Below are 12,262 nucleotides of genomic sequence, written 5' to 3'. Positions count from 1 at the left end.
CCATAATGGTCAGGGAGGGCCACAATGCTCCCATAATGGTCAGAGAGGGCTACAATGCTCCCATAATGGTCAGGGAGGGCTACAATGCTCCCATAATGGTCAGAGAGGGCTACAATGCTCCCATAATGGTCAGGGAGGGCTACAATGCTCCCATAATGGTCAGGGAGGGCCACAATGCTCCCATAATGGTCAGGGAGGGCTACAATGCTCCCATAATGGCCATGGAGGGCCACAATGCTCCCATAATGGTCAGGGAGGGCTACAATGCTCCCATAATGGCCATGGAGGGCCACAATGCTCCCATAATGGTCAGGGAGGGCTACAATGCTCCCATAATGGTCAGGGAGGGCCACAATGCTCCTATAACGACCCTCATGAACTTAGCAGCGTCGCCGGCACTGGCTCGACGCGGTAATAAATTACGAGTACGACTAATGATGGTGACATTTGGGTAGACCCGGGCACTACCGGGTAGATCTGGGCACTACTAGGTAGACTTGGACACTACTGGGTAGACCTGGGCACTACTGGGTAGTCCTGGGCACTACTGGGTAGTCCTGGGCACTACTGGGTAGTCCTGGGCACTACTGGGTAGTCCTGGGCACTACTGGGTAGTCCTGGGCACTACTGGGTAGTCCTGGGCACTACTGGGTAGTCCTGGGCACTACTGGGTTGTCCTGGGCACTACTGGGTAGTCCTGGGCACTACTGGGTAGTCCTGGGCACTACTGGGTAGTCCTGGGCACTACTGAGTAGTCCTGGGCACTACTGGGTAGTCCTGGGCACTACTGGGTAGACCTGGGCACTACTGGGTAGACCTGGGCACTACTGGGTGGACCTAGGCACTACTGGGTGGACCTGGGCACTACTGGGTAGACCTGGGCACTACAGGGTAGACCTGGACACTACTGGGTGGACCTGGGCACTACTGGGTGGACCTGGGCACTACTGGGTAGACCTGGGCACTACTGGGTGGACCTGGGCACTACTGGGTGGACCTGGGCACTACTGGGTGGACCTGGGCACTACTGGGTGGACCTGGGCACTACTGGGTGAACCTGGGCACTACTGGGTGGACCTGGGCACTACTGGGTGGACCTGGGCACTACTGGGTGGACCTGGGCACTACTGGGTGGACCTGGGCACTACTGGGTAGACCTGGGCATTACTGGGTGGACCTGGGCACTACCGGGTGGACCTGGGCACTACTGGGTAGACCTGGGCACTACTGGGTGGACCTGGGCACTACTGGGTGGACCTGGGCACTACTGGGTAGTCCTGGGCACTACTGGGTGGACCTGGGCACTACTGGGTAGACCTGGGCACGACTGGGTGTACCTGGGCACTACTGGGCGGATCTGGGCACTACTGGGTAGACCTGGGCACTGCGGGGTGGACCTGGGCACTACTGGGTGGACCTGGGCACTACTGGGTAGACCTGGGCACTACTGGGTGGACCTGGGCACTACTGGGTAGACCTGGGCACTACTGGGTAGACCTGGGCACTACTGGGTAGACCTGGGCACTACTGGGTAGACCTGGGCACTACTGGGTGGACCTGGGCACTACTGGGTAGACCTGGGCACTACTGGGTAGACCTGGGCACTACTGGGTAGACCTGGGCACTACTGGGTAGACCTGGGCACTACTGGGTGGACCTGGGCACTACCGGGTACCCCCTTTAGTATATTCATTAAAATATGTCATAAATTAAGCCCTTCTAGTAGCCTACACTATTGTCTTGACGTGTAAGAAATATGTTTACAAATTAATATTTCACTGAAGCTATGGAAAACCTTGACAAAATCCGGTATGTATTTACCTGAATTTACCTGAGGGCCACCAATACTAGTGGCCTTAACGAGGACAGGAAGCCGACGGCTTGTCAAACATCCCCCCCCTTCATTTGCACTGATGCTCTTTCCCAGTTGTATTATAAAACCCAACAGACTTTGGGTATGTACGGCTCCGGCGGGTAGGCGGTTCCACGGGTTAATAATCCAATGGGTGAAGAAGCGTCTCCTGTTCTCTGTCCTCCATTGTGGCTTGTTGTTGCTTGTTAGTGTTACATTGTGGCTTGTTGTTCCTTATTTGTGTTACATTGTGGCTTGTTGGTCCATGTTTGTGTTACATTGTGGCTTGTTGGTCCATGTTTGTGTTACATTGTGGCTTGTTGGTCCATGTTTGTGTTACATTGTGGCTTGTTGGTCCATGTTAGTGTTACATTGTGGCTTGTTGGTCCATGTTAGTGTTACATTGTGGCTTGTTGGTCCATGTTAGTGTTACATTGTGGCTTGTTGGTCCATGTTAGTGTTACATTGTGGCTTGTTGGTCCATGTTAGTGTTACATTGTGGCTTGTTGGTCCATGTTTGTGTTACATTGTGGCTTGTTGGTCCATGTTAGTGTTACATTGTGGCTTGTTGGTCCATGTTAGTGTTACATTGTGGCTTGTTGGTCCATGTTTGTGTTACATTGTGGCTTGTTGGTCCATGTTAGTGTTACATTGTGGCTTGTTGGTCCATGTTAGTGTTACATTGTGGCTTGTTGGTCCATGTTAGTGTTACATTGTGGCTTGTTGGTCCATGTTAGTGTTACATTGTGGCTTGTTGGTCCATGTTAGTGTTACATTGTGGCTTGTTGGTCCATGTTTGTGTTACATTGTGGCTTGTTGGTCCATGTTAGTGTTACATTGTGGCTTGTTGAGCCTGAACCTGTTGGTCCATGTTTGTGTTACATTGTGGCTTGTTGGTCCATGTTAGTGTTACATTGTGGCTTGTTGGTCCATGTTAGTGTTACATTGTGGCTTGTTGGTCCATGTTAGTGTTACATTGTGGCTTGTTGGTCCATGTTAGTGTTACATTGTGGCTTGTTGGTCCATGTTAGTGTTACATTGTGGCTTGTTGGTCCATGTTTGTGTTACATTGTGGCTTGTTGGTCCATGTTAGTGTTACATTGTGGCTTGTTGGTCCATGTTTGTGTTACATTGTGGCTTGTTGGTCCATGTTTGTGTTACATTGTGGCTTGTTGGTCCATGTTTGTGTTACATTGTGGCTTGTTGGTCCATGTTAGTGTTACATTGTGGCTTGTTGAGCCTGAACCTGTTGGTCCATGTTTGTGTTACATTGTGGCTTGTTGGTCCTTGTTTGTGTTACATTGTGGCTTGTTGGTCCATGTTAGTGTTACATTGTGGCTTGTTGGTCCATGTTTGTGTTTGTTGGTCCTTGTTTGTGTTACATTGTGGCTTGTTGGTCCATGTTTGTGTTACATTGTGGCTTGTTGGTCCATGTTAGTGTTACATTGTGGCTTGTTGGTCCATGTTAGTGTTACATTGTGGCTTGTTGAGCCTGAACCTGTTGGTCCATGTTTGTGTTACATTGTGGCTTGTTGGTCCATGTTTGTGTTACATTGTGGCTTGTTGGTCCATGTTTGTATTTGTTGGTCCTTGTTTGTGTTACATTGTGGCTTGTTGGTCCATGTTTGTGTTACATTGTGGCTTGTTGGTCCTTGTTTGTGTTACATTGTGGCTTGTTGGTCCATGTTAGTGTTACATTGTGGCTTGTTGAGCCTGAACCTGTTGGGCCATGTTAGTGTTACATTGTGGCTTGTTGGTCCATGTTAGTGTTACATTGTGGCTTGTTGAGCCTGAACCTGTTGGTCCATGTTAGTGTTACATTGTGGCTTGTTGAGCCATGTTAGTGTTACATTGTGGCTTATTGGTCCATGTTAGTGTTACATTGTGGCTTGTTGGTCCATGTTAGTGTTACATTGTGGCTTGTTGGTCCATGTTTGTGTTACATTGTGGCTTGTTGGTCCATGTTAGTGTTACATTGTGGCTTGTTGGTCCATGTTAGTGTTACATTGTGGCTTGTTGGTCCATGTTAGTGTTACATTGTGGCTTGTTGAGCCTGAACCTGTTGGTCCATGTTAGTGTTACATTGTGGCTTGTTGGTCCATGTTAGTGTTACATTGTGGCTTGTTGGTCCATGTTAGTGTTACATTGTGGCTTGTTGGTCCATGTTTGTGTTACATTGTGGCTTGTTGGTCCATGTTTGTGTTACATTGTGGCTTGTTGGTCCATGTTAGTGTTACATTGTGGCTTGTTGGTCCATGTTAGTGTTACATTGTGGCTTGTTGGTCCATGTTAGTGTTACATTGTGGCTTGTTGGTCCATGTTTGTGTTACATTGTGGCTTGTTGGTCCATGTTAGTGTTACATTGTGGCTTGTTGGTCCATGTTTGTGTTACATTGTGGCTTGTTGGTCCATGTTTGTGTTACATTGTGGCTTGTTGGTCCATGTTTGTGTTACATTGTGGCTTGTTGGTCCATGTTAGTGTTACATTGTGGCTTGTTGGTCCATGTTTGTGTTACATTGTGGCTTGTTGGTCCATGTTAGTGTTACATTGTGGCTTGTTGGTCCATGTTAGTGTTACATTGTGGCTTGTTGGTCCATGTTAGTGTTACATTGTGGCTTGTTGAGCCTGAACCTGTTGGTCCATGTTAGTGTTACATTGTGGCTTGTTGGTCCATGTTAGTGTTACATTGTGGCTTGTTGAGCCTGAACCTGTTGGTCCATGTTTGTGTTACATTGTGGCTTGTTGGTCCATGTTAGTGTTACATTGTGGCTTGTTGGTCCATGTTTGTGTTACATTGTGGCTTGTTGGTCCATGTTAGTGTTACATTGTGGCTTGTTGGTCCATGTTAGTGTTACATTGTGGCTTGTTGGTCCATGTTAGTGTTACATTGTGGCTTGTTGGTCCATGTTAGTGTTACATTGTGGCTTGTTGGTCCATGTTTGTGTTACATTGTGGCTTGTTGGTCCATGTTTGTGTTACATTGTGGCTTGTTGGTCCATGTTAGTGTTACATTGTGGCTTGTTGGTCCATGTTTGTGTTACATTGTGGCTTGTTGGTCCATGTTAGTGTTACATTGTGGCTTGTTGGTCCATGTTAGTGTTACATTGTGGCTTGTTGGTCCATGTTAGTGTTACATTGTGGCTTGTTGGTCAATGTTTGTGTTACATTGTGGCTTGTTGGACCATGTTTGTGTTACATTGTGGCTTGTTGGTCCATGTTAGTGTTACATTGTGGCTTGTTGGTCCATGTTTGTGTTACATTGTGGCTTGTTGGTCCATGTTAGTGTTACATTGTGGCTTGTTGGTCCTTGTTAGTGTTACATTGTGGCTTGTTGGTCCATGTTAGTGTTACATTGTGGCTTGTTGGTCCATGTTAGTGTTACATTGTGGCTTGTTGGTCCATGTTAGTGTTACATTGTGGCTTGTTGGTCCATGTTAGTGTTACATTGTGGCTTGTTGGTCCATGTTAGTGTTACATTGTGGCTTGTTGGTCCATGTTTGTGTTACATTGTGGCTTGTTGGTCCATGTTAGTGTTACATTGTGGCTTGTTGGTCCATGTTAGTGTTACATTGTGGCTTGTTGAGCCTGAACCTGTTGGTCCATGTTAGTGTTACATTGTGGCTTGTTGGTCCATGTTAGTGTTACATTGTGGCTTGTTGTTGCTTGTTAGTGTTACATTGTGGCTTGTTGGACCATGTTTGTGTTACATTGTGGCTTGTTGTTGCTTGTTAGTGTTACATTGTGGCTTGTTGGTCCATGTTTGTGTTACATTGTGGCTTGTTGTTGCTTGTTAGTGTTACATTGTGGCTTGTTGGACCATGTTTGTGTTACATTGTGGCTTGTTGTTGCTTGTTTGTGTTACATTGTGGCTTGTTGTTGCTTGTTAGTGTTACATTGTGGCTTGTTGGACCATGTTTGTGTTACATTGTGGCTTGTTGTTGCTTGTTAGTGTTACATTGTGGCTTGTTGGTCCATGTTTGTGTTACATTGTGGCTTGTTGTTGCTTGTTTGTGTTACATTGTGGCTTGTTGTTGCTTGTTTGTGTTACATTGTGGCTTGTTGGTCCATGTTAGTGTTACATTGTGGCTTGTTGCTCCATGTTAGTGTTACATTGTGGCTTGTTGGTCCATGTTAGTGTTAGATTGTGGCTTGTTGGTCCATGTTAGTGTTACATTGTGGCTTGTTGAGCCTGAACCTGTTGGTCCATGTTCGTGTTACATTGTGGCTTGTTGGTCCATGTTAGTGTTACATTGTGGCTTGTTGGTCCATGTTAGTGTTACATTGTGGCTTGTTGAGCCTGAACCTGTTGGTCCATGTTTGTGTTACATTGTGGCTTGTTGGTCCATGTTAGTGTTACATTGTGGCTTGTTGGTCCATGTTAATGTTACATTGTGGCTTGTTGGTCCATGTTAGTGTTACATTGTGGCTTGTTGGTCCATGTTAGTGTTACATTGTGGCTTGTTGAGCCTGAACCTGTTGGTCCATGTTTGTGTTACATTGTGGCTTGTTGGTCCATGTTAGTGTTACATTGTGGCTTGTTGGTCCATGTTAGTGTTACATTGTGGCTTGTTGGTCCATGTTAGTGTTACATTGTGGCTTGTTGGTCCATGTTAGTGTTACATTGTGGCTTGTTGGTCCATGTTTGTGTTACATTGTGGCTTGTTGGTCCATGTTAGTGTTACATTGTGGCTTGTTGGTCCATGTTAGTGTTACATTGTGGCTTGTTGGTCCATGTTTGTGTTACATTGTGGCTTGTTGGTCCATGTTAGTGTTACATTGTGGCTTGTTGGTCCATGTTAGTGTTACATTGTGGCTTGTTGGTCCATGTTAGTGTTACATTGTGGCTTGTTGGTCCATGTTAGTGTTACATTGTGGCTTGTTGGTCCATGTTAGTGTTACATTGTGGCTTGTTGGTCCATGTTAGTGTTACATTGTGGCTTGTTGGTCCATGTTAGTGTTACATTGTGGCTTGTTGGTCCATGTTAGTGTTACATTGTGGCTTGTTGGTCCATGTTAGTGTTACATTGTGGCTTGTTGGTCCATGTTAGTGTTACATTGTGGCTTGTTGGTCCATGTTAGTGTTACATTGTGGCTTGTTGGTCCATGTTAGTGTTACATTGTGGCTTGTTGGTCCATGTTAGTGTTACATTGTGGCTTGTTGGTCCATGTTAGTGTTACATTGTGGCTTGTTGTTGCTTGTTAGTGTTACATTGTGGCTTGTTGGTCCATGTTAGTGTTACATTGTGGCTTGTTGGTCCATGTTAGTGTTACATTGTGGCTTGTTGGTCCATGTTAGTGTTACATTGTGGCTTGTTGGTCCATGTTAGTGTTACATTGTGGCTTGTTGGTCCATGTTTGTGTTACATTGTGGCTTGTTGGTCCATGTTAGTGTTACATTGTGGCTTGTTGGTCCATGTTAGTGTTACATTGTGGCTTGTTGGTCCATGTTAGTGTTACATTGTGGCTTGTTGGTCCATGTTAGTGTTACATTGTGGCTTGTTGGTCCATGTTAGTGTTACATTGTGGCTTGTTGGTCCATGTTAGTGTTACATTGTGGCTTGTTGGTCCATGTTAGTGTTACATTGTGGCTTGTTGGTCCATGTTAGTGTTACATTGTGGCTTGTTGTTGCTTGTTAGTGTTACATTGTGGCTTGTTGTTGCTTGTTAGTGTTACATTGTGGCTTGTTGGTCCATGTTAGTGTTACATTGTGGCTTGTTGGTCCATGTTTGTGTTACATTGTGGCTTGTTGGTCCATGTTAGTGTTACATTGTGGCTTGTTGGTCCATGTTAGTGTTACATTGTGGCTTGTTGGTCCATGTTAGTGTTACATTGTGGCTTGTTGGTCCATGTTAGTGTTACATTGTGGCTTGTTGGTCCATGTTAGTGTTACATTGTGGCTTGTTGGTCCATGTTAGTGTTACATTGTGGCTTGTTGGTCCATGTTTGTGTTACATTGTGGCTTGTTGGTCCATGTTAGTGTTACATTGTGGCTTGTTGGTCCATGTTAGTGTTACATTGTGGCTTGTTGTTGCTTGTTAGTGTTACATTGTGGCTTGTTGGTCCATGTTTGTGTTACATTGTGGCTTGTTGGTCCATGTTAGTGTTACATTGTGGCTTGTTGGTCCATGTTAGTGTTACATTGCGGCTTGTTGAGCCTGAACCTGTTGGTCCATGTTAGTGTTACATTGTGGCTTGTTGTTGCTTGTTAGTGTTACATTGTGGCTTGTTGGTCCATGTTTGTGTTACATTGTGGCTTGTTGGTCCATGTTAGTGTTACATTGTGGCTTGTTGTTGCTTGTTTGTGTTACATTGTGGCTTGTTGTTGCTTGTTTGTGTTACATTGTGGCTTGTTGGTCCATGTTTGTGTTACATTGTGGCTTGTTGGTCCATGTTAGTGTTACATTGTGGCTTGTTGGTCCATGTTAGTGTTACATTGTGGCTTGTTGAGCCTGAACCTGTTGGTCCATGTTAGTGTTACATTGTGGCTTGTTGGTCCTTGTTTGTGTTACATTGTGGCTTGTTGGTCCATGTTAGTGTTACATTGTGGCTTGTTGGTCCATGTTAGTGTTACATTGTGGCTTGTTGAGCCTGAACCTGTTGGTCCATGTTAGTGTTACATTGTGGCTTGTTGGTCCATGTTAGTGTTACATTGTGGCTTGTTGGTCCATGTTAGTGTTACATTGTGGCTTGTTGAGCCTGAACCTGTTGGTCCATGTTTGTGTTACATTGTGGCTTGTTGGTCCATGTTAGTGTACATTGTGGCTTGTTGGTCCATGTTTGTGTTACATTGTGGCTTGTTGGTCCATGTTAGTGTTACATTGTGGCTTGTTGGTCCATGTTAGTGTTACATTGTGGCTTGTTGGTCCATGTTAGTGTTACATTGTGGCTTGTTGGTCCATGTTAGTGTTACATTGTGGCTTGTTGGTCCATGTTTGTGTTACATTGTGGCTTGTTGGTCCATGTTTGTGTTACATTGTGGCTTGTTGGTCCATGTTAGTGTTACATTGTGGCTTGTTGGTCCATGTTAGTGTTACATTGTGGCTTGTTGGTCCATGTTAGTGTTACATTGTGGCTTGTTGGTCCATGTTAGTGTTACATTGTGGCTTTGTTGGTCCATGTTAGTGTTACATTGTGGCTTGTTGGTCCATGTTTGTGTTACATTGTGGCTTGTGGACCATGTTTGTGTTACATTGTGGCTTGTTGGTTCATGTTAGTGTTACATTGTGGCTTGTTGGTGCCATGTTTGTGTTACATTGTGGCTTGTTGGTCCATGTTAGTGTTACATTGTGGCTTGTTGGTCCTTGTTAGTGTTACATTGTGGCTTGTTGGTCCATGTTAGTGTTACATTGTGGCTTGTTGGTCCATGTTAGTGTTACATTGTGGCTTGTTGGTCCATGTTAGTGTTACATTGTGGCTTGTTGGTCCATGTTAGTGTTACATTGTGGCTTGTTGGTCCATGTTAGTGTTACATTGTGGCTTGTTGGTCCATGTTTGTGTTACATTGTGGCTTGTTGGTCCATGTTAGTGTTACATTGTGGCTTGTTGGTCCATGTTAGTGTTACATTGTGGCTTGTTGAGCCTGAACCTGTTGGTCCATGTTAGTGTTACATTGTGGCTTGTTGGTCCATGTTAGTGTTACATTGTGGCTTGTTGTTGCTTGTTAGTGTTACATTGTGGCTTGTTGGTACCATGTTTGTGTTACATTGTGGCTTGTTGTTGCTTGTTAGTGTTACATTGTGGCTTGTTGGTCCATGTTTGTGTTACATTGTGGCTTGTTGTTGCTTGTTAGTGTTACATTGTGGCTTGTTGGACCATGTTTGTGTTACATTGTGGCTTGTTGTTGCTTGTTTGTGTTACATTGTGGCTTGTTGTTGCTTGTTAGTGTTACATTGTGGCTTGTTGGACCATGTTTGTGTTACATTGTGGCTTGTTGTTGCTTGTTAGTGTTACATTGTGGCTTGTTGGTCCATGTTTGTGTTACATTGTGGCTTGTTGTTGCTTGTTTGTGTTACATTGTGGCTTGTTGTTGCTTGTTTGTGTTACATTGTGGCTTGTTGGTCCATGTTAGTGTTACATTGTGGCTTGTTGCTCCATGTTAGTGTTACATTGTGGCTTGTTGGTCCATGTTAGTGTTAGATTGTGGCTTGTTGGTCCATGTTAGTGTTACATTGTGGCTTGTTGAGCCTGAACCTGTTGGTCCATGTTCGTGTTACATTGTGGCTTGTTGGTCCATGTTAGTGTTACATTGTGGCTTGTTGGTCCATGTTAGTGTTACATTGTGGCTTGTTGAGCCGAACCTGTTGGTCCATGTTAGTGTTACATTGTGGCTTGTTGGTCCTGTTAGTGTTACATTGTGGCTTGTTGGTCCATGTTAGTGTTACATTGTGGCTTGTTGGTCCATGTTAGTGTTACATTGTGGCTTGTTGGTCCATGTATGTTACCTTGTTGGCTTGTTGAGTCGATTGGTGTACATTGTGGCTTGTTGGTCCATGTTTAGTGTTACATTGTGGCTTGTTGGTCCATGTTAGTGTTACATTGTGGCTTGTTGGTCCATGTTAGTGTTACATTGTGGCTTGTTGGTGCCATGTTAGTGTTACATTTGTGGCTTGTTGGTCCATGTTTTTGTTACATTGTGGCTTGTTGGTCCATGTTAGTGGTACATTGTGGCTTGTTGGTCCCTGTTAGTGTTACATTGTGGCTTGTTGGTCCATGTTAGTGTTACATTGTGGCTTGTTGGTCCATGTTTGTGTTACATTGTGGCTTGTTGGTCCATGTTGTGTTACATGTGGCTTGTTGGTCCATGTTTGTGTTACAATTGTGCTTGTTGGTCCATGTTAGTGTTACATTGTGGCTTGTTGGTCCATGTTAGTGTTACATTGTGGCTTGTTGGTCATGTTAGTGTTACATTGTGTGGCTTGTGGCCATGTTAGTGTTACATTGATGGCTGACTTGGTCCATGTTTGTGTACATTGTGGCTTGTTGGTCCATGTTAGTGTTACATTGTGGCTTGTTGGTCCATGTTAGTGTTAGCATTGTGGCTTGTTGGTCCATGTTAGTGTTACATTGTGGCTTGGTTGGTCCATGTTAGTGTTACAATTGTGCTTGTTGGTCCATGTTAGTGTTACATTGTGGCTTGTTGGTCCATGTTTAGTGTTACATTGTGATTGTTGGTCCATGTTAGTGTTACATTGTGCTTGTTGGTCCATGTTAGTGTTACATTGTGGCTTGTTGTCATGCTTTAGTGTTACATTGTGGCTTGTTGGTCCATGTTGTGTTACATTGTGGCTTGTTGGTCCATGTTAGTGTTACATTGTGGCTTGTTGGTCCATGTTAGTGTTACATCTGTGGCTTGTTGGTCCATGTTAGTGTTACATTGTGGCTTGTTGGTCCATGTTAGTGTTACATTGTGGCTTGTTTGGTCCATGTTAGTGTTACATTGTGGCTTGTTGGTCCATGTTAGTGTTACATTGTGGCTTGTTGGTCCATGTTAGTGTTACATTTGTGGCTTGTTGGTCCATGTTAGTGTTACATTGTGGCTTGTTGGTCCATGTTAGTGTTACATTGTGGCTTGTTGGTCCATGTTAGTGTTACATTGTGGCTTGTTGTGCTTGTCTAGTCGTTTACATTTGTGGCTTCGTTGTTGCTGTAGTGTTACATTGTGGCTTGTAGGTCCATGTTAGTGTTCACATATGTGCTTGTTGTCCATGTTTAGTGTTACATTGTGGCTTGTTGGTCCATGTTAGTGTTACATTGTGGCTTGTTGGTCCATGTTAGTGTACATTGTGGCTTGTTGGTCCATGTCGTGTTACATTGTGCTTGTTGTCCATGTTAGTGTTTACATTGTGGCTTGGTGGTCCATAGTTAGTGTTACATTGTGGCTTACGTTTGGCTCCATGTTAGTGTTACATTGTGGCTTGTTGGTCCATGTGAAGTAGTTACAATGCTGCTTGTGGTCATGTCGTCCACCTAGTTCAAGTGTTACATTGTGGCTATGTTGGTCCATGTTAGTGTTACATTGTGGCTTGATGTTGTTGCTTGTTAGCTGTTACATCTTGTGCTTGGTGGATCCATGTTTTGTGTTACCATTGTGGCTTGTTTGGTCCCATGTTAGTGGTTACTATTGTGGCTTGTTGGTCCATGTTAGCTGTGTACATTTGCGGCTTGGTGAGCCTGAACCTGTCTGGTCCATGTCATAGTGTTTACCATTGTGGCTTCGCTTGGTGCCTTGATTAGTGTTCATTGTAAGCACTTGTTGGTCCATGTACCCATTACTATTGTGTTAACATTGGTGGCTTGTTTGGTCCCAATGTAGTGTTCACATTGTGGCTTGTTTGTTGCGTTGTTTGTGTTACATTGTGGCTTGTTGTTGCTTGTTTTGTGTTACATTGTGGCTTGTTGGTCCATGTTT

The sequence above is a fragment of the Procambarus clarkii genome, chromosome 1 (genome assembly GCF_040958095.1).
Source record: "Procambarus clarkii isolate CNS0578487 chromosome 1, FALCON_Pclarkii_2.0, whole genome shotgun sequence".
Classification (NCBI taxonomy): Eukaryota; Metazoa; Arthropoda; class Malacostraca; order Decapoda; family Cambaridae; genus Procambarus; species Procambarus clarkii.
The sequence above is the reverse complement of the archived record's forward strand: the minus strand, read 5'-3'. Positions refer to the sequence as shown.